Here is a 22753-nt window from a genome sequence, read left to right as displayed (position 1 = left end):
GTTTTGATTTTATTAAATATATTTCAGTCGTGTGATGAAATATCACTTAAAAACCAGGATATGAATTCTTGTTAATATCTCCTAAACATGCTCTTTATGTTTACATCAAAGCAAACAATTGTTTGAAATTTGAACAGAGAATGTTCTTTTAATAAATATAGTGATTGAACAACTATTTCTGATGTTTAACCAAAAACCAATTTGACAAAACCTCAAGACAAATAAACAAAAACAGTGAATTCTGAAGATTTTGATAAATTATGTATCAAAAGAAAAGAGATCTGCCTTTATAATAGTCATTATTAGTTTGAGTTATTTCTAATAATAGTAGAAAATATTTGTGAAAACATTCCTCTGACTTAATAGCTCCTGAGACCTGGGGTAATTGACACCTAATATATATATATTATATATATTTATATATATAATTATTATTATTATTTCGAGCATCGAGTACTGCACTAACCCTTGTTTCTTGTTTCTACTCACAATTAGAAACCCATCATAGGTACAGTTAGGAGGGCTTGTCTCCATCTAGTGGTCAGTATATTGTACTAATACTGTTATTCTAAAATCAAAATATTATGGGTGTTTTATTTTCTTAACTACAGTGAAAAATGACTGTAACCAACATACTATTGCTATTTTCTAATCAAGTCTGTCAAATTTGACTACAATCAGCTAGAAGATAAAAATCTTAACATAGATACATTGATATATATGGCTTAAATATATTGCCCACCCAAAATTCCATTAAGTTGTTTCTCTGTTCAAAAAAAAAAAAAACTCTATTAAATGTAATTTCATAGTTTTTCCAGGTACTTTATTTTCATATTAGGCATTTCATTTTGACACCAACATGTACAACAATATTCATTAACATATATGGAAGATTAATGACATTGGTTAGGGCTGTTCTTAACTAACAGAAAGAGTATTGTATCTAACTACATTTAAAATATTATTTACCAAATAAAAAGACTAATTCCTAATGGGTCTATCATACCTAGTATTTTCTTTGTCAAAATGCACCATTCTTCATAATGACTTTTTTCTTTCTTTTTTGTAAATCCATGAGAGATAAGAATATAAATCACATAGAGAAACTGTATTATAAGTATAATACTACTTTTCTTTTTTGGTCTTATACAGTTTATATTATCATCTTTATTTAACAAAGGCGTCGGTTGACTTTCCCATCCCATTAAGACCTTAATAAGATGGGCTTATGCATTAATTTATGCCTGTAGAAGTCCAAAGCTCTGACTCAAGATTTCTGCACAGGTCCAGAGGGTTCCCACTCTCAAAGCCATCTCCATCTCTGGACTTCTGCATTCTTGCGATGCATCTCTTATCTGCAATATGGCAAACAAGACATGAAACTGGACCCATTCTTAATTTCCAAAAAAATACCAATTCAGCCCTGGCACACATGAGTACAGTAAGTGTTGCTGAAGACTAGAAGGAACGAAAGTAAGACAGACAAGTTTAGTCACATCATTCAAACTTCAACTTGAACATTAGGCAGGTAAGTTCCGAAGATGTCCTTTTATCTCTCCCCCACTGGGCAACTTACAATGGTCCTTCTCTCCACCAGCTCCTCCGACTCCACCAAAGTCATTATGACAGATAGGATGATCTCTTTACAAAGGAATTGCAAGCACTTTTTTTCTAATGTAGAAAAAGGGAAACTGATGTGAAGATGCAGTTTCACAGGAATACTGTGCTAAGTATTTGAAACACAGGTAACTAAAGATGCCCCTGAGGTCTCAAAACTTTATATTCTGTTTAAACTTTAAAAAAACAATCAGAAAAAATTCTAGGCCTAACAGGTGAGAAGTTATTTCCTATATAAACTGTGGATTTAATGTGCAAACAACTCAAATAGAGGTCTACCTAGAAGAGGAAGAGGAAAAAAAAGTGTCTTTGTCTTTAAGCCATTTATGACATAATCAGATGATTACAGTTTTATTTTGTAACATAGAAATTGCTTGCCTGAAGCTCTAAAGTATGTGGCAAAGGGGGTCTTTATACCTAAATTAAAAATTCAAAGAACTAAACATGAAAGTAACACCCTGATTTCACTTTCATTCGCAGTAAAAAATAGGTGATCTCATATGAATTATTACAGGTTAGGTTTGCCTTATTTTTTAAAATTTTTAATGTTTATTTATTTTTGAGAGACAGAGAGACCGAGCATGAATGGGGGATGGGCACAGAGAGAGAGAGAGAGAGAGAGAGAGACAGAATCCAAAGCAGGCTCCAGGCTCTGAGCTGTCAGCACAGAGCCCAACGAAAGGCTTGAACCCAGGAACTGTAAGATCATGACCTGAGGTGAAGTCGGACACTTAACTGACTGAGCCACCAGTCACCCCAAGTTTGCCTTATTTTAAAAAGTCATGCTGTTCGGAAGATGTCCCCCTCAGCTTTCTCTGACCTTTGACTTGGCCCTGATTACCAGGAGAAATAGAGAGGAGCTTAATCAGCAGAATAAATGGATAAGATTAGAGCCTTGCCTCAAGTTAAGAAAAGGGCTTCATACTATGAAAAAAGGTAACATAGTATGGGAAAATGATAGAGACCAGTTAGTACTAACTCATTATGTTGACAAGGTTGACAAATATAGGCTATACAGGTCTTTCATGTTATAACAAAATATTTGTTCTACAGGTTAAACCTGGCTTGATTTACTGGGTTTGATAAGCTAAAAGATTTCTGAGACATTAGGACAAGGGTCAAATGGCAACAGATCATGGCCAGTGACTTTCATGGTTTCTTCCTCCCTTTGGGAATTGGGAAAATGTATAGACTTCTTAGGAGAAAAAATGGCTAGGTATATTCAGAGAAATCTTACCAATAGTAACTCTCAAATGACAAGTAGAATTCATATTGGATAAAGATAAAGGAGACAAATATATCATGTATCTCACTGCCACAAAGTGTAGAACAGCGAAGCTCTCTAATTCCTCAAAAAAACCATGTTCTCCTTGTTGAGACTCAGTTTCTCCTCTTTTCCCCATCACCTGCTGAGGTAGCTGCTCTCCATAAATGGCTCCCCAAAGAGCCTTGCCTCCTTTTACTCATCATCTTATGTGCCTTTGCCCCTTGAATCTGGCTTTCCCTGTGACTCATTAGGAAGCAATATAAAGCTGAAGAAGTGATGCTAGAGAGTAGATGAACCTTGGTTAGGGAACACCTTACTGATTTCATCTTAGTCTCTCATGTCCTCTCTGTGAGCCTTGAGCCACTATGGAAAAAAAAAAAAAAGCAACTCCAGTTGGGACAGGGCTTGGAACATAACACACTGTATGAATATTACACAGAGCACAGGAATCTCCCTGTCCAGCCCTGCCCAAATTCCTTACCCATAAAATTGTAACATACAATATCATGGTTGCATAAAGCCTCTAAGCTTGGGGGTAGATGGTTTTGTAGTCAGAACACTTAGTTCCCTTCAGATCACTTTCCAGGACTCAACACAGATTTTGTACCTTTAGGGAAGCCTTTTCCAACCTCTTAGTCTAGGCTGGGCATCCCTTCTAGGTACTGCCTAATCCTAGTAGTTTACATATTGTATTATAATTGTCCACATACTCTTGTCTGAGATTAGGGAGAGCTAGGATCATGTCTTAACTGATTGTTATTGTACCCCCAGTACCAACAGTGCTTGGTATTATAGTAGCTATAAACAAAGATGCCCCATTGAATCAATGGATGCATTTCTTATGCAAATAAACGCTGATCTCTTACTCTGCTGGAAATAAGCCCCTTGCCTGTTATACTATTTGATAGTCAGCTTCCAGTAAAAGCAACCATGTAAAATATATCTCAGCAAACTGTAAGAGGAACATGCAGTGCACAAGCCACAAAGCCACTCGAATTATTAAAATACATGGAGGTTTAAGAAATAGATTTGGGCAGTCGACTTTCTTTTCTAAATATTCACTGAACTCCATTGTTCTTGATTTGACCAAAGTTTGTTTTATCTTGGATCAGTGCTATTCTCATAGCTTTTATGGGTAAGGAGAATTTTAAGACTGTGAAGGCTCATGATTCTCTGTATTCTAAATGAAGAAAAATATCTTCTTGTATCCTATAAATAAGACATCTGTGAATTGGCAAACGCTGGCGCAAACAAGTTCATTTTGTGACAGTAAAACTGTCACGGACATGTTTAAACTGAAAATATACAACTAGGAAAAGTTTACAAGATGCAGATGTCATGCAAGGCAGAGAATTGAGCCAAATGACCCAAAAGTTGTAATGGACAGGAGTTTTTACGAAATGAATAAGAAATCAGAGAAAGTGAAACACAGGTACACCATAGGATGACCCTCACTATTATGTCACTTGGTGGGTTCTCGGAGTCCTCTGTAAAGTGGATTATTTTTCCACGAGTATCTGACCTTGATTGAAGAATTACCAAGAAAAAGGCCAAAGGCATTACCACGCACCCATCTCAGTCATTAGCTTTGGTCAGTCTCAATTCCTGGTAGTTGTTTATAACTTCTTGTGAGACCTACCTCAGTGCTTTTGTATCGCTGTGAGTCTGAGAAGGTACTCTGGGATAAACGGTATTACAGCCTCTGCCACACACAGCAGCCCCCACACATAGCCTTCTCTGTGGAATTCTTTAGGAAATGAAATTCCAATGCACTGACATCTCAGTTAGAGCTGAATTTTTCCTACAGCATTCCTTACCAAGAATTTCCTATCAAATAAAAGTGCAACATGAGAACACCCGACCAATGTGACTTCATACATTTTTTTTCTGACCTACTGCAAAATGTAATCTTATTTTTTATATCCTAATTTAGTTTTTCACTTGCCTTTAAGGTCTTGGATTGTCAACTGCATTTTGTATTATTTAAACATTATCTGTATTATTTAAACATTACACACAGGAAGGGAACCCCCTCTGAAGTCAGTATTATTATCCTAGTTTCTCCCAAGGGGAAAAATTAAGATAGGATTGAGAGGTTACATGTCACAAATTAGAAAAGAATACAAGTACCACATAATAAATTGAACCTCTTTTTCTTCCATAACCCATCCATTTCCCTGTATTCAGAATTATATAAATTAGAAATCAGCATGACCTTAGACAGTGTAGTCAGAAGTTCTTATTTTAAAGTCAAGGCCTAGCATAGGAGCACATGTACCCCAGTGTTCATAGCAGCACTCTCAACAATAGCTAGAACATGGAAAGAGCCTAAGTGCCCATCAACGGACGAATGGATCAAGAAGATGTGGTTTATCTATACCATGGAATACTACATGGCAATGAGAAACAATGAAATCTGGCCATGTGTAGCAATAAACTATTTGTAAGAGAAAAATAAATAAAATGTTGACAAAAAAAATAAAAATAAAGTCAAGGCCTAGAAAGCTTAACTAAATTGCTCAGATTCACAGCTGGTGGCAAAGCAGGAATTATCTGCTAATGTTATTATGAGTTTGTTTGACATTAATTTATTTCTCTATGAGACCCAGATACTCAAACTTCTGAACCACGTAGAAAGTAAAATGTCCTTGAAGAGGAGGCAGAATGGTTTCTAAATCCTGCATTCCAAATAACTAAGTGCAATTCATGGGGATACACTACTTCCCCCAAAAGATTTGATTTGCCCTCTAAGTGACATGGGAAAAAATAAGAATTCCCAAATAACAGCAGCCATGAATAGTCAGATATTTTTCCAATATGTATCTCTCTTGATCAAGTACAATATTTTTACTTCCTGCAAGGGGAAAAAAGTGAGCCAGTAATAAAGTGGTTTAAGAAAGCTGATTTAAGAAGCAAGTACTCATTTTCTTCTTTAGTGAAGAAAATGGAAATACAGAAGTAGTCTTTTGGCTGGCAGGAGAAGTATGGAGGAAAAAGGCTGAAATGGGAAGAGACCAGGAATATAAAAGAAAAGTATCTCTTTAAGGGAATCAAATACATAATTATTTGAGCATAATAATACCAAAGAAAAGCTCTGGCACAATTTCACTTAGCATACCACCCTGCTTCTGACTTTGATCTACTGATCATGTTTTCCTATCCAGTAAATCCTTAGCCATTAGGAAATACTCTTACAATGACAACAGATTACTTGTATAAGGCATAAAATCAGTTTAAAAATAGAGTTTTAATTGGTTTCTCATACCAAAGATCAGTAGTAATCCTTTCCCAAGGTTGTGTTTTCTTTATGTCCTCGCTGTCTAACATTTCTATTGACTTCCTGAACTCAAATATCAAACAAACAAAATGGCAGCCAGCAGGCCCTACAACAGAGGAGAGTAAGGATAAATCCATGGACAAGCCAGATATCTCACATGCTTAGGACCTCACTGGTTTCCATCACACCTCATTATCAAGCCACCCAATGTAGGTGTTCTTATTGGGGTCAAAGAAGTTGATCAAAGAACACATATTTAGGGAAAAAAGGATGATCACATGAAGCTTGAGGTTTCTTTCTTAGAAGTAAAGTAAGAAAAGAGGGAAAGATTTATATATTTCCAAAATTGAACACTGTGTTGGGCTAGGGCTCTTAATGAAACACAGCTGCTAAAATTTGCTCCAGAGTTTAAAACAATAAACCTCTGATATTCCATAGAAATGATAACTCTGTTGAAGTGCTCTTCCCAGGGCCAAATCCAGAGCATGGGATTGAAAATACCAGGGCTCAGAGAATGCTGAAAGATGAAAACTATTTCCATATAGAGCACACATCTCACAAATCAAGGATTAATTCATTTAGGCTGGGAAGGAAGGTTAAACATCCAAATTACTTCACTTATGCTTTGCTGACATCAGCATATTACTGTAGGTACTCATTAGGATGTTAACATAATGTTTACATTTTCTTTCTGTGGTTCTTTTAACCAAATTAATCAGAAACTTTCCAAATTAATCAGAAACATCACAAAATCTTAGATGGTCATGCTGTCACTTGTCTTTCATACTTAGGAAATCCAGCAGATGATCTTTGGGAGAGCATCTTTATGCAGAACTCAGGATAGCTTTATCCATGTGGAGATCATCATGAAGAAATTATTGCAAACATATATTCATAAGTTATGTACTGTAAATAATTGTATAAATGACTTCTTTAGAATTTGAACAAGATTCACTGATTTTTCAAAAGAAGGAGAAAAAAAAAACATAAACAAAGCCCAGACTGTCTTCTTACTAAAGACTATTTTTGTTTGGTTCATTGGTGGGTAGGTGGGTGAGGTAGACTTTTTTCCCCCTTAGAAGAAGAGTAACACTGCCCCAGGTCTGGTCCCCGAGATAGTTTTGGGGTTTCCCTGGATGACAGTAAGTAAAACTGGTCTGGGAGACAATATATTTTGAAGACATCCTTCTCCATGTGAAGACACTGCAGGAACTATACTTTGTGCTTCATGCTCTTTAATTTTATTTAGTTTTCACAGCATCCCCATGACATATGTATTTTATGATTCTCAGTTTATAGTAAGAAATTTGAGGTTCATAAAACTGGAGACTTGAATAGGGTTTTTTAGAGTTTTGGAAAGAAACATTTTCTTACACAATTTACCCCCAGCAGAATTTTCTAGTGAATCACTTACAAATCTGTTCATAAAATTTTCTCTCCCCTGTGAAACAACTATACTATTTCTTATTTTATTGATGTATTCAGTAAATCTTTATGAATTACCCGCTATGTGCCAAGTACTATTCAAAGCACTGAGGATGCAGGAGTGAAGTAAGCATGGAGCATAATTCTAATAAAGGCAGACAATGCAAAGAAACAAATAAGTGAAATGTATAGTTGTGTCAGGTGGTTTTAAATTCTATGTAGTAAAAAGACAAAAGGAGGGAATGTAGAATTCCAGGATGCAAGAAGAGTACAATAGATTAGTAATGGAAGGTCTTATTGAAAAAGTGAATTTAAGAAAAGATAACCTTAGAGAAGTCACCAGCATTGCTGGTATCTGGGGCAAGAGAATTCCGATTAGAGAGAACAGCTGGAATAAAGGCCTTAAAGCCACATGTGTTTGAGGAACAGCAAGCATATCAATGTCACTAGAATAGTAAGAAAACTTAAGAGAGATTCTTAGGGTTATGTCACAGAGAACCTTATAAGCTCTGGTAAGGCTTTGGCTTTGGATTTGAGTGAGATGAGAAGTCACAATTGGTTTCGAATGGGATTGTCATTATCTGATTTACGTTTTCAAAGAATCCCTCTGGACGCTATATTGAGATTAGCTTATGGAGGAACATAGGTGGAAGTTGTGTAAAAGACTAAAGGATCATTCTACTTGCTGGGATAAGATTCACTAATGGGGAGCCATGTTGGAAATAGTCAGTGTGGCTTGTTTATGTGATTCCCCATGCATCTCTGCCTTCCCAGTTCTTAAGACTTAGTCTCAAATGGTGTCCATGGAAACTCACCTTGAAGTCCATACAGCTCATTCCCATAGTAATAGAGTAGGAGGTTTTTATTTGTAAGCCATTTTAGTGGTGCTACTTGTTATGGGAAAGTTGCTCCATCAGCATTGATTTTCTGCGTCATTCCTTCCCTCCATCTTCACATACCCCTATTTGACCTTCTCTGTTTTGGTTGCTCTTGTTTTTTGTTTGTTGTTTGGTTGGTTGGTTGGTTGGTTTTGGTATGTGTGTGTATATGTCTCAAAGCTACATTGAGGATAGAGATTGTCTTCTGTTTATCATTGTTCGTATGACTTCTGGATGATTTTCTTTCTGATGGTCCTTATTTACTCCTGCCAATCACAGTTTTCACAAATATCTCCTTCCCTTCTACTGAAGAACTCATAATGTTTCTTAAAGTTCGTATTTGCTGAAAACGAATTTTCTCAGCATGGATTTTTTTTTGTTCATTTTAATATGATATTGTCTTTTTTTTCCCTTCAGTCCTTTGAAGTTGTCTTTCTGTATTCTGGCCTCTGTTGTTTCCAATAAGAACTTACCCTCCAGTCTTATTGGTATTTCCTGGAGTATAATATTTCAAGATTACTTCATCCTTAGCATTTAGCAGATTGACTATGATGTACTTAGTTTTGGTTTCCTTTATATTTATCTTGCTTGAGGTTCACTAAACTTGAATCTGTTAAGTACCACAGATATCAGACACTGATCAGTTTGTGGATTTTTCTCTTTCCTTTTGGCATTATTTTTTCCTTTGTGCTTCAGTGTACATAAATATTATTGGTCTATCTTTAAATTAAAATTCACTGATCCTTTTTCAGCAGTGTCCTGTCTACTGTTAAGCCCATTATATGAATTCATTTCTGTTACTGAATTTTCCATTCTATAATTCCATTTAGTTCCTTCTTGTAGTTCCCATTTTTCTGATAAAATGTCTCACCTTGACATATGTGAGTCTTCTTGTATTGACTGATTCTTCTTTTGATTTTGGATTACATCTTCCAGTTTCTTTGCATGTCTTATAATTTTTCTTTGCTGGACATGCTGTGTCACTGTCTCTTTTCAGCTACATTTTCACTTGATCCATAGGTTTAGTTTATTTATTCACTGCCAGCACCTTTCTTCCCTTTGTCTTTCCTTTGTTATTATGTCTCCCCTTGCTTTTTATCACATTTGTGTTTTTTGAATGCCTCTGGGGAGTAATGAGCTAATTTATTGTGAGATAACCAAGTCCTTGATTCACTAAACACTAGCAATTTTTTAAAGTTGTAGAAAAACAAATGCTTCAATTCTTCTATTTTGGAGAATTCTGGTTCATACCAGTAAATATTGAGATCAGGGTGGATAAGAGTGGTCAGGGGAGGTATTATGAAGGACAAGGACTTGAAGAGTAGGTTATTGATGAACAGAGAGGGAGGAGGAAAGAGCATTTTTGTCAGAGAAAACAAAGAGCTAAGAGATAAAGAAAAATAAATAGGACATTTGCAAATCTCTGAAGAGATGAATATGAGAACTAAGGTTATGTGAGATCAGAAAAAAATCATCATGAAAGAAAATTTTTAAATTTATCTTTCCTCCTTGTTATTTATTCTTTTATGATTAAATTATATGAGTAGTATAATATCTTCTATAGTATTCCATTACTTCTCTACAAAGAGCTATCAATGCTTTTTCCTGCCTTATATCTTTATGCTCTACCCTCTATGTTCGATAACTTTATCAAAATACAACTAGGATGTTTTCTATTTAGATTTGACCTTTCCTCACCATCATAGATTAATTCTTATCTCCAAAGTCAAATAATAGAAAAGTGAAAAGTGAATTGTTAAACAAATGAACATTTCATCTGTGAGGGATGAAACCACCAGTATGAATAATTATTTTGGTGAATTTATTGATTTTTACAAAACTTTCCAATAAATATAGTTAAAATAATTGAAGTATCTATATTAACAACAATGAATCATGAGACCCAAACTCCTAATTATCATTTTTCATTTTGTCAATTGCCAAACTAGAAACTATTCTCTCCCCTATAAACCTTTAAATTCTCTTCAAATTCTCTTTTATGACCTTTAAATTCTCAACTCTGTTGGACTTCTAACACATCAAAAACTTCATCAGTATTCTACAAAGAACAAATAATCACAAAAAGTGTCTGCTCTGTGGTAAAAGAAATTCCTGACAGGTTCCTCCCTAAATAAAAATAAATGGAATGACTCCCATAAAATTCATGTGGTCTACACAAAAATAGTTGGACTTCATCAAGACCTCAAAAATGTCTGGTTAAAAACACAAGAACCACATTAGGATAAACTTCCTATTGATGAGATCTCTCAAATCATGGAATCCCCATTAAGACAGGCTTATCACTGGAAACCCTGAAAAACACACTGAACAAAATACTAAGCGGTGAAAGTAGCAATCACATATTATGTGAAGGCAGACCAATAATCCGTCTTACCCTCAAATACTAAGATCCTCAGAGATTCATGTAATGTTTGCATTTTTTCCCTGCTATCTAAAGTTGCTTCTTCAGTTAGAAATTATATAGGCATATCTTGCCTCTGTGGTTTGGTTCAACATTTTTGACTTGTTAGATTGTTGATAATCAATGAAATAAAATGAAAATGTTCTTCAGAAACCACTGTCTCTAAGTCATAGGGTTTCTGCAATGTGCTCAGTGTTGGTGGTAGAACTCTATTTTGACTCTCTATCCAACCTACTGTGAGGCAAAAGACTTACATTTATGAGAGGGCTGGCCAGGTCAGAGCTGCTTTCCCTGGCCTTGGTGGGGAGAAGAAAGTTACTTAGGTTGCCAGAGATTGAACTCATAACCTATTCTTCATTAATTTTATTCTATTCCTAACATGAAATGTAGAACTAAATTGCCATGTAATAAACTAGTGTAAGCATAAGTAGTATTTAAGATATCTATGTAGTATGTAAATTTAAACAACTGATATGACAAAGTTTGATGATAAAATGATTAAAATCATGATATTGTAGGGAAAAATATGACTGTGAAGATGCAGATAATAGTGATAATCTCCAATAAAGATGCTTTATTTGAATAGTGACCCCACACTAAAAGAGCAAGTAATGTTTTACACTCTTGGAATTTTTTAACCCAGAAACTCTACTCTGGTTGCATGCTTCTTTTAACTAGGCTACATAAGCATCCATAAGAAATATGAGTTAAGTATACCCCTTATATAAGTACCTGAAAATGATGTTGTGTCACCTTTCAATCTATCTCCCCTCTTAGATTTGGGAGAGGGATTATTTCTTTGCATAGTTGCATCTCAAATCCTACTCCATTCCATTGTGTCCTTGAATGAGCACTTTGAGTGCAATGCCTAAGAAACTGAAAATTCAGTACCTGGCTTATTTGCTTCTGTTTGCCATATATAAAAATAATGCAGGGAAATAGAGCTGAAGTAAACAAGATGAAGGAAACATATTATAAAATATGCTAATCAATTGATGATCCCACGTGGAACTGGTTAAGGCTTCTAAATACCTTCACTGAGCCACTAACCGTTAATAAGCCATAATTTATATAATCCGAGATCTCTAAATATATAAATCATATAAAAGATTTCTAAAAGAGAGAATGATGTATCTGACTTAATTGATCTCTAAATTGTCTTGGCTTTATTCCTATGAGTGGAATGATTGGTAGAATTTTATTCCTTATTGGTTGCATAATACAACCTAGCTTGTGTGGTTCTAGTGTTTTATAATATATTTTATGTGGTTGGCATGTGATTCTCTTAACAGCCTGTACACCAGTTATGGATCATTAGTGTGGTTCTTGTGTTGTTCACACAATGTTTCTGAAGCTCAGATACAATTCATGTTTTATTGATGTGATCTGTCCATGTCTTAAAGAATCTTTTTCATTTGTTGTTGTTGTTATTGTATTTTGTTTTGTTTGTTCTTTTTTCAAGGAGGGACTCATTCGGAATTCTTTACTCTGCAGGGTTTGGGGTTTTCTGATGGTTTCCAGCATTGAAGAGAACAACTTTGTCATATTAGGAGAGGAGGAACCGCTGTCTTTGATGGCAGGTTGACAAAGGCACTTTGTCCCTGGAGTCATTTTATTATATGACTACTGTGTTCTGCCAAGAAGGCTGAGACCACCTACCTGCACATTGAAAAACACAGCTGAGATCTGTCTTTGTGACCCAGACACATGGCCTCTCAACTTCTCTCTGTACTGAAGGAAAACATCATAGCTCCAGCCAGATGAAAACAAGCACTCCCCCCCGCCCCCACTTTTTCTGTGGGAAAGATGAGCTGAAACCAAAGGTAATATATTTGAAAAATCTAGGAAAAAAACAGAACAGATTTTTTAGAAGTCATTCCTTTAGCCCCATCGGTATGCTACTTGAAGGAGTCTTACAAAGAAAACGTCTGTTGGAGTGAAAAACACTGAACGAAACCCATGTTATGTGAGAGTTTAATTCCCTGGAGCTGAGAAAGGTGAAAGAATCAGGTCCCTATACTCTTGGACTGTTTTCATTAGTTACCAACAATGTTTATGCAATCAGTTTTAGCTACTTCATTAGGAATCCCCTTCATCTGTTTGATAGAGTTAACACAAATCATTTGAGGCTAATTTTAAAAGAACTACTATTGTAGTATATACAGCACATTTGTGAGGACAAAGATGTAGAAGAGGAAGAATTTGCTTGTTCTGTTTATTTTTTTAAATGTTTTTTATTCACCAACTGTATATCTGAGCACGTGTCAACAATGCAGCCTGGCACGTGTGCACTGAATCAACTAGATAATGAAATTTAGGTCTTAATGCTTTCATCTTGGAAGGGGTATGCTTGCCACAAAATACCTGATTTTACACAATGAACTCATAGAAACTGAGCCAATCTTGTGAAGCCATCGGCTCATGTAAAGCTAAATCACTTAACATAATTCCTGCATACAGCCTCTTCCATATTTTTAACCACCACATTACTGGCAAATTTAATGCAACAATACCAAAATGAAAACTGCTGGGCCATTAGGTATTTTACATAATGAACCTTCCCCTTTCTACCAAGAGCAGAGTTTCATTTCTATCAGACTAAACAAATTAACAGAGTGGACTTTAGCTCAGTGCTTCTTTAGCTTTTTGGAGTGCGATTCACATTAAGAAATACAGCTTACACCAGGATATAAATATAAAAAAGTAAATATGTAAAATATATATATTCCATCCAAATATACAAATATATAATCTGAAACAAATTTTCATGAAATACTCATGCTTATTTTTTCCCCAAGAACTGAATTTATTATTTTTAAATCTTATTTATTGTTATTAGTGTTTTTTTCTTTTTGTTGTGGTTTGAACACTTAATATAGATTTACCCTTTGAACCCATTTTTAAGTATACAGTACAATATTGTTAACTATAGGCACCATGCTGTGTGCTATACTCATGCTTATTTTATATGGTGGTCTTCGATATTTTCTGTTCTATTCTGTTTCATTAATGTGAATTTTATTTTCACTACCCAGTTTTCTGTCATGAATATTAATTTGAAACACATGGCTTTTGATGATATTCACTCTGGAGTTGAAAGCCAGGCACAGAATAAAATTGCATCTAAAACAATAAATAATAGCAAACTCTTACTGAATACTAAGCTAAGTACTTGCTTTCATTTATTCGCTAGCCTGTAAATCTCCATGATAACCATATAACCATTTTATAGCATAAAGGCATAGATGGGCAGGTATCTTGCCAAGGGTTACATAGCTAGTTACTGGCTGTTGATATGAACCCAGGACTACGTATGCTCTTAGCCACTACATTAACACCTAGACAGACGGCTGAGTTTTGGGTCATATCCTTGACTTCGGAATATTTGGTTGACCCCAAACTCTTCAAATCACAGAAGATATTTGGAACACTTTATATGGTTCTCATCGCTTCTTGGACTTTTGGCTAAGATCAAGTGTAGTATCTGTTCGTATCAGGAACACTTTATATGGTTCTCAGAGGATCTCCATAGTTCTAGAATATTTATGGTCTCTTCAGCACTCTTTTAAATTGCATATGAACTTTAGTGGGAAGGCAGTGAGAGCTCTTTGCCTGGGATTGACCTTTGCATAAGTCAATTTATTCTAAGGCCTCGGGGAATAAATGTACTGGATGACTTGTTCTAGAACTAACAAAAGGGAACAGTAGCCTGTAGTACAGGCCTACAATCAACCTTGGGGATAAGGAGGTAGGTAGGATCATAGCTTGGAGCCTTTTCTTTTCAGCAACTGGAGTGATCAAAACACTAAAGTCACTTCAGATATAGAAGAGAGATTCATAGATGCTGTTCCCCTATATTGACAAGGTCAATTTTGTTTGACCCCTGACCTCTATAACAGGCTTTGGGACTGTTACTAGCTGACTCATCAACCATAGTCTTTCACTACTGTTAATAGATGGGACAGCAATGAACAACTCAAATTTGTTGAAGAACAACCTTATCATGATGTCCAGAGTTCAGTTAAACAAGGGTCTACCCTCATAGACTACTAGATTATTGTATTCTGATCAAGTCAGACTAATATATGACCAAGTAGTTAATGGGTTCACAGAGTGGTCAAAATGAATAGGTAACTTGACAGAAATAACTAAAACAGTGCCTAAAGTTTTAACATAATCCTGTGTTTAATTCAATCAAAAAATGACTATAGATATTGGTAAAGGAGCAAATAAGGGCATAGAGCAGGCCTAGCTGTGAGGCTACAGGATGAGGAATAGATCTGTTATAGGCAGGCACTTATTACAATTTTTCATTCATTTGTTATTTTTTGACGGGGGGGCAGGGGGCAAAATCCTTCTTACCTTAAGGTTTTTTGGTTTTTCTTTACTGACTTCTCTGGAATGTCTACAAAGAATTAAAAATAATTTTAAATTATGCCTGCTATGTGCTTTTTTATCCTTGGAAAAAAATAAATATAGTCACAGCTAAATTTCAGGACCACAGTCTTCATAGCATAAATATGCTCTTACATGATATGTGCTCTTGCCTTCCATTCCCAGAATGGAAACTCCATGGATGCTAGACTTTGGTCTGTCTTTTCTCATTGCTATATTCCAGCACTCAATTTCCTAGAATTTTTCAGCTACTTATTTTCTAAATGGTTACTTTTTTTAAGTAAAAAAAAAATATTTTTTAAGGTTTATTTATTTTAGAAAGAGAGAGAGCAGGGGAGGGGCATAGAGAGGGAGGGAGAAAGAGAGAATCCCAAACAGGCTCCACAGTACAGATCCCGATGTGGGGCTTGAACTCACACAAAGTTAGTATCTACAATATAAGCTGAATACAGAGTCTGCATACAGTTAAAGAAGTTCAGATCATCAAAACGTCAGTGAAAGATGCTACAGTGTTCTTTTCAACTTTAGAACCCAGGGGTCTGTTTTTTGAGGAAGCATCTTGTGATACATTTGTTTTTGTCAATGGTGAGCAAAAATTATTATTGAACAACAGTTCTTACAGTAATTGTAAATCATTTTTAAAACAGTTAGTGATGAATTAATAATGAAGTACAAGAGCCAGGTGACTAAACTTTTCCCTAAGGGGAAAATGCTCCTCTATGAGAGAAATTTTTCCTAAACTAGATGTTGGTAACAATGCCAGTCTCATACACAGGGTTTCTAATTACTCAAGTCACCGATCAAGTAGAAACAAGTCTATGAACTCCTTGTGGAGATGGAGTATTCTGGAATATTCTGACCCAGGAATACCCAGGAAAACAACATCCTACACCAAAAGTCTTTTCAGAGATGCAAAACGTGCATGGCATTTGTTTGTGCATGAAGTTGTAAACCAGACCTCTAGAAAAATCAGAACTCTCCTTACACTAACCACAGGGATAATTACATTGAAAGGTAATTATTATCTAGGCCTAGAAAACAGTTTCTTATGTTTCTCCCAGTTCATGTACATCTGTATATCTTTCATAGACCTCATGGTCTGTAGGTCATAACGATATTCAGTTTGCACACAGACATTTAGATCCTATTCAGCTCATTGGCAAGACAAATTAGGGCTCTCTTCTGAACCCTGAAACCATCATTCACTTATGAAAACATTTTTGCTTTAATGGTTAATTCTATAACAAAAACGTCTTTCATGTGTTCAAGTCAATAGTTACATTTCAGGATAAAGTATGTGTGCATGTGTGTATATATACTATAAATAAATTTATATCCTAGTATATATAGGTATATATGTGTTTATACTATAAATGGGGATAAATTTACATCATATGTGTATGTGTGTGTGTATTCAGTAAATTATATATCTTTACATCTCATAAGCTCAAACCCACCAGATTTTACTGACCACGCTTAGGATGAAAGCAAAATTTAGGACACCCTTCTGGGTTTTTATTTCACTTAGTATTTGCCTTCTAATTATCCTTTCTTTTATTGCCAGGTTATTGATGTATTTGTCTTACTCAGCTTTTTAGTTGTTTTCAGCAGAAAGTTGGTCAGAAAACCTTGTCTATCATACTGCCATGATCATTAGCTGTGTTTCATGGTTTCTTTTTTTTTTTAAGTTAAACCATTAAATGTCACATCCAAAGTTGTATAATTAGTTCACTATTCTATCTCCACTTATATGTAAATATATCTCACCTCCATTATGCATTCCCTTTGTGACAGGGCAAGTTATTTAACCTTTATGTCTCACTTAGAAATGAGGATAACTATAGATCCTCTTCCATAGGTTTGCAGTACACTTTAAATAAACTAATGCACATGAAGTAGTATAAGTGCTTGACACCGTGTGAAAAGTTGATAAGCGGTGCCTGGGTGGCTCAGTCAGTTAAGTGCCTGACTTCAGCTCAGGTCATGATTTCAAGGTTCATGAGTTCAAGAACCCAAATCAGACTCTATGCCTGGAGCCTGCTTCAGATTGTTTCCTTATCTCTCTGTCCCTCCCCTGCTTACACACACACACACACACTCTTTCTCTCTCTCTCTCTCTCTCTCAAAAAAAATGAATAAACATTAAAAGGACTGGTAAATTTTTTTATGCCTATACCTATTCAGGTATTATTTTTATGTCTATACCTATTCAGAAAAACAAGCTTTTATGTGACTAGTATAGCTGGGTGTGAATGGCTAGAAAAGCCCTGCTCAAAGACACATGGCCACTTACAAATTTGAGACAAACAGAAGTCTTGACAAAGTTTGAGAGTGTTTTGTTGACAGAATGCCAGAAATTTTAATTAGTGGTAAAAACAGTGAATATATATGTAATGTGCACTCAAAATCAAGTAGTAATAGTATTATAAAGGAAAAATCATAGTATGCCATAACAAACAAGTGGAAGAAGTTAATAAAGATTAACACATTATTCCAGAATAGTTGTTACATGAGCTGTGTAGGCCTGGTGTGAAGGCAGCTAGACTTTCTACATAAGACTTTTAACTACTTTAATATGGTGGTGCTTGCCTCTGCCTCACCGCCCTTAAAAAGTCAAATGCTCTGCCACTGAGCTATACCCCCAATTCATATCCCTTCTGGATTCAAACTATCGTGATACCTTATATTTGGTGAACCTGGGGATTTGAACAGGTGATTTGTGAATAATTCTAAGCTGTGAGATTTATGTCAACAAAGTATAACTATACTCAGTAATGGGTAGAGAATTAATTTTGAGAACCATTTGAATCTAGACTCCTGACTAATACATTTATAACAACAAGGATAGCAATAAATCGATATTCTGAGAATTGCAAAAAATCAATAAAGACTTAAATTCTCTGGATGCTCCGTTGTCATTTGCTGCCTCTGCCATTGTGGTTGTTGATGATACCAATGACAAGGAAAGTCTTATTCTCCTTGGGTAACCTTGATCATTAATATATAAAATACACCTCTTCAGCATTTTTTTTTCTTAATTTTTAAAATGAGTCTTCAATGGGTGAAAGGTGATTTAGGGACGGTATCTCTGGAGGCAGAGGGCTGTTTGTTCTCAGGTTGGGGACAAGCCTGTGTGGCTTGCATTTGCAGCTTCCCACAATGTTATGGAAACACAAGTTAGCCTTGGCCTGGAAAAATGGCTCTCTGTCATTCTCTGGATGTGTGCATCTTCAGGATACAGGCTGCCAAAACAAACAGGCACCATCAGATTCCTTTCCACCTCCCACATAAGAGTGGCCTTATTGAGGGTGACCTCTAGAATGATGAGAAAGGATTCATTCACCCTTCACTGCCTTTGCCCTCTCCAAATTCTTAGACCCCTCACTTGAACCCTGTGGGGGGTGCAGACAATCAGCAAAGGAATGTTTTTATAAACACCATTTTTCAGACAGTTTTTCATCAGTGAAATATGAAGACACACTGGAGCCTTCCTCATCCTGTACTGCTATGGACTGGTTCAGTAAAATGCCACCTTGCTGTTGATCATGGGTTTTAGAGACCTACATATACATGCAAATGTACTTAATCTGAAGGTACTCATTAGCATAATCTGAGATTTGCTCTTGCTGTTCACTGAAAGGTGCAGAAGGTTAAAAAGCTAGAAAATATCTTAGAGATTAATTAATCCAACCCCTCTTTCCATATAAAACCTGCCTTGCTTGTGACTCAAGGATTCATAGCCACTCAACAAATACTTCCTATGGGAAATATCTTGGATAATTTTACAAATTTGCCTATCATTCCCTTTGAAAACATTTATTTTAAAGGACAATGAGTCCAAGTAACCTATTAATAATTACACTGAGAAATTCATTCTGATATTTACACATTGTAAGATCAATGAGAAAATACTTTAAATTGCAGGGAAGAAAAATATGTTATGAAGTATCGGCAATGTAAGTATCCTTATTATAATCATCTGATTCTAAGAATATTTTTTTCTGGTGGTGTTTTCAAGTGAATAAGCCAAAAGCAAGTATGTGTCTCATGGCCTGATATGTTTCTAAGCTCTAAACTTGGTGTCTTAAAGCACATGAACACACTACCCAACAGCAGGGAATTGGGGTGAAAGGGAGATCAAGGGTAGTTGGGGAAAACTTTACAGAAGAGATGGGATTTGAGTTTGGGTATGGTTACAAGGGGAAGTCTTTTGTTTTTACTTCATTTAGCGTGGAACTTCCTAAGCATGAATTGGCATTAAAGAGCTATTTGTGACCGCTCCACTGAATGAAATGGCCAGCAAGGGAATAATGTGGCTTTTACAGACCACACATCCACTAGTCATTAATGGGATCTTCTGGTCCCTAAATGGAAGGGTTTCACTTACCAGGTCTGTTTTATAAGTTTAAATACAGTATCTGGTGGAAAGAAATGTAGGGTCTAGAAACACTGGTAACACAGTGAAGTGAAAATCATGACTTCTTCAATCATGCTATTTCATAGTGACTTAGTCCCTATATCCTCAGTAGACTTTTCACATTTTCCCATATTAATTCTTTCATCAGTAGTTGGTATATAAAAAAAAATAAATGTCTGCAATTTATTGATGATGTGACAACAGGAACAGTAAAATCAAACTCATAGAACAGACGGCCTTGACTAAAGTTTGTTCAGCAGAAAAGCACAGTGTATAAAGGAAAGCATTGGTGGGGTGCCTAGGTAGCTCAATTGGTTAAGCATCTGACTCCAGCACAGGCCATGATCTCATGGTTCATGAGTTCGAGCCCCATGTCAGGCTCTGTGCTGATGACTCAGAGCCTGGAACCTGCTTCATATTCTGTCTCCCTCTCTCTCTGCCTCTCCCCTGCTCACACTCTGTCTTTTTCTCAAAAATAAATAAACATAAAAATTTTAAAAACGCTTTAAAGGAAAGCATTGGCTGCTCTACCATATTAAAATACTTATAAAGTTATACCATTCACGTGTAGACACAAGTTAGCATACTCGTCACTCGACCAAAAAAATTTTCAAAATTTTTTCAGATGTAGCCTTTTAATAATTCACCCAAAGGCAGATTGCATTCATCACTTTTTATGAAACAAAAAGATATGTAATTAGCTGAAACCAAGGCTAATTATAATATATATTATAATATAATATATATAATAGCATATAAATCTTTTTATAGTACATACCCACATGCCTGCACACACACTTTTTCCTGAACTGTAAGGATTGACTTGAATACATGAAAAACCTTTTTGTTATACAATTCACCATTAAAGCAAATATGTTGCTTACAAGTAAATGATGGTTTCAGAAAGCTTCAGAAGAAATCTCTAATTTATCTTGCAAATGAGTTAGGACTTAAAAGTCTGTGTGTATCTACGAGCATCTATATGACCTATAGACCAAGTCTATGACATATGGTAAACTATAGCATTAGTGATCTATTAGTGATCTACTCCAAAACACATACTTAAACCAACAATAATTATTTATTATCTCTCAGTTTCTATAGGTTGTGAGGTTGCACAAAGAAAGGAGATACAGCTTGTCTCTATTCTACAATGTTGGGGCTTCAACTGGAAGATTGAAAGCTAGCAATGGAATTATCTGGGAGTCTCCTTCACACATGTGTCTGAGGTTTCCCTGCTGGTATTGGCCATTAGCTCAGCTAAAGCTGTCAACGAGAACATCAAACATCTGCACGTGGCCTGGCTTTTTCCTGGGGACTGGTCTCTCAGGGAGAGTGTCCTGAAAGAGAATCCAGACAGAAGTCACAGCTCTTTTATGAGCTAGCTTCAAGCAGTTACACAGCATCATTTCCACAAACTACATCGATTGGGACCTTTACGAGCCTCTGCCTGGGTTCGAGTAACAACAGTCATAAATACAGATTGGTGTTCTTCTGGTTGAGAAGGAAAGAGAAGCTCATTCTCTGGAAGGGCTTTCAGGGTTCTTCTGAAGCAATGAGTAATGTTCTAGGTTTGAACTGGGACAAAGGGATCATGTGCGTGTTCTCCGTGTGACTCTTCTCAAACCTCTCAAAATATAGCTCATCAGATCCATGCAAGGAATCACTATTGTTCTAAAATTGAGGTTTAACATTCTCCATATGTCCTAGCAGACGGTGTACCCTCCAGACCCTGCCTATATCATCAGTTTTATCTTTCACTTTCTTACACCTGATTTTTATTACATGGCAAAGTTTTAATTGTTTAAAAAAAACCAAGTAGGCCCACACCAGTTATGATTAGAAGTCAGGGACCCCAAAACCGTTCCATTTTGGACTGGTCTATATAAAGCCTTGGCCTTTTGTATCAGAACTGTCCATTTGTGTACTTGGCTTGTGTTGTTGTTCTTCTTCTTGACTTTCCTTTGTCTATTCCTTGAGAGTAAGGCCACAAAAACAATTCCTGAAATGATGCTGATTCTTCAAGTCTCTCCTGGAAACTAAAGAGGAAAAATGTGTTTTGCACATTTGAAAAGCTGGAAATAGCTATTCAGGATCTGGGTTTATTCAAACCACTGATTTCTAATTTGTAAAATTCTTCAGATGGTGTTGGACATAGAAAGCTCTACTAAAATTGTTGAAGATGTTTACTCCTCTGAATTACGTATGTGTTTTTGGCCATTTCCTTGAAGGACATGGTGAGTTAGCATGGCTTGTGCTTGACATTCCCCTTAGCTAAAGATGCATCCCTGACCTGACTTTTCTGTCACATCATATTCCTCATGTGCCAGACTGTCAACAAGAATTTGTTGTGTGATTCTCACATGCCAGGCACCATGCTAGATCCCTCCTACACCATGGTAAACAAGCTTCCCATTGTTCCGGCCACTGTAAATTTATAATCTGGTGATTATGCAGCTTCCTTTATTTTTGAGAAAATGTTATTTTTTACCTACATAGAGTAAACATAACATTTAATAAGAATCTGTCACAGTTGATAGAGTATCAATGTCTTTTGATGCCAAAAGGGACCAGTGAGTTGGTTATAAAATAACTATAGATATTTATAGTTGCAAAGATGAAGAAATCTATACTGCAGGATTTTTATATTTATATGTTCGAGAGACACGTGATATCTGTGTCGGTTGTATAAGCAAATAAAATAGCTTAAATATTATTTATTTACTTATGTATTTATTTTATTTTTTAGAGAGAGAGTGTGGCAGCAGGAGAGAGGGACAGAGGAAGAGAGAGAGAGTAGGGAGGGGACAGAGGGGAAGAGGGAGAGAAAGAGAGAGAAAGAATCTTAAGTAGGCTCCATGCTCAACGCGGAGCCTGATGCAGGGCTCAATCCCACAACCCTGGAACGGTGACCTGAGCCAGAATCAAAAGTAAGGTGCTCAACTGACTGAGCGACACAGGTGCCCCACCAATACAAGCTTAAATGATTCTCACTTATGACTCTTCTTTTCCCAGCTACAAGCAATACTGCTTCTAAATGCTCTTCCAAGCAGTG

At 36.0% G+C, this 22753-nt stretch overlaps 1 long non-coding RNA gene and 1 pseudogene across 1 annotated transcript; both read left to right on the top strand.

Moving 5' to 3' along the window:
- The first annotated feature begins 1290 nt into the window (after positions 1 to 1290).
- Positions 1291 to 22414, top strand: LOC120237223. Its single transcript, XR_005529896.1, has 3 exons — positions 1291 to 1528; positions 12381 to 12709; positions 20794 to 22414. It is a non-coding gene; the product is annotated as an uncharacterized LOC120237223 (long non-coding RNA).
- LOC120237248 lies at positions 14332 to 14452 on the top strand (annotated as a pseudogene).
- Positions 22415 to 22753: the final 339 nt, after the last annotated feature.

This window comes from Hyaena hyaena, unplaced genomic scaffold (genome assembly GCF_003009895.1).
Source record: "Hyaena hyaena isolate Hyena2069 unplaced genomic scaffold, ASM300989v1 scaffold_178, whole genome shotgun sequence".
NCBI classification, from domain to species: domain Eukaryota; kingdom Metazoa; phylum Chordata; class Mammalia; order Carnivora; family Hyaenidae; genus Hyaena; species Hyaena hyaena.
Note: the sequence above shows the minus strand (reverse complement) of the source record. Positions and strands in the feature narration are given on the sequence as shown.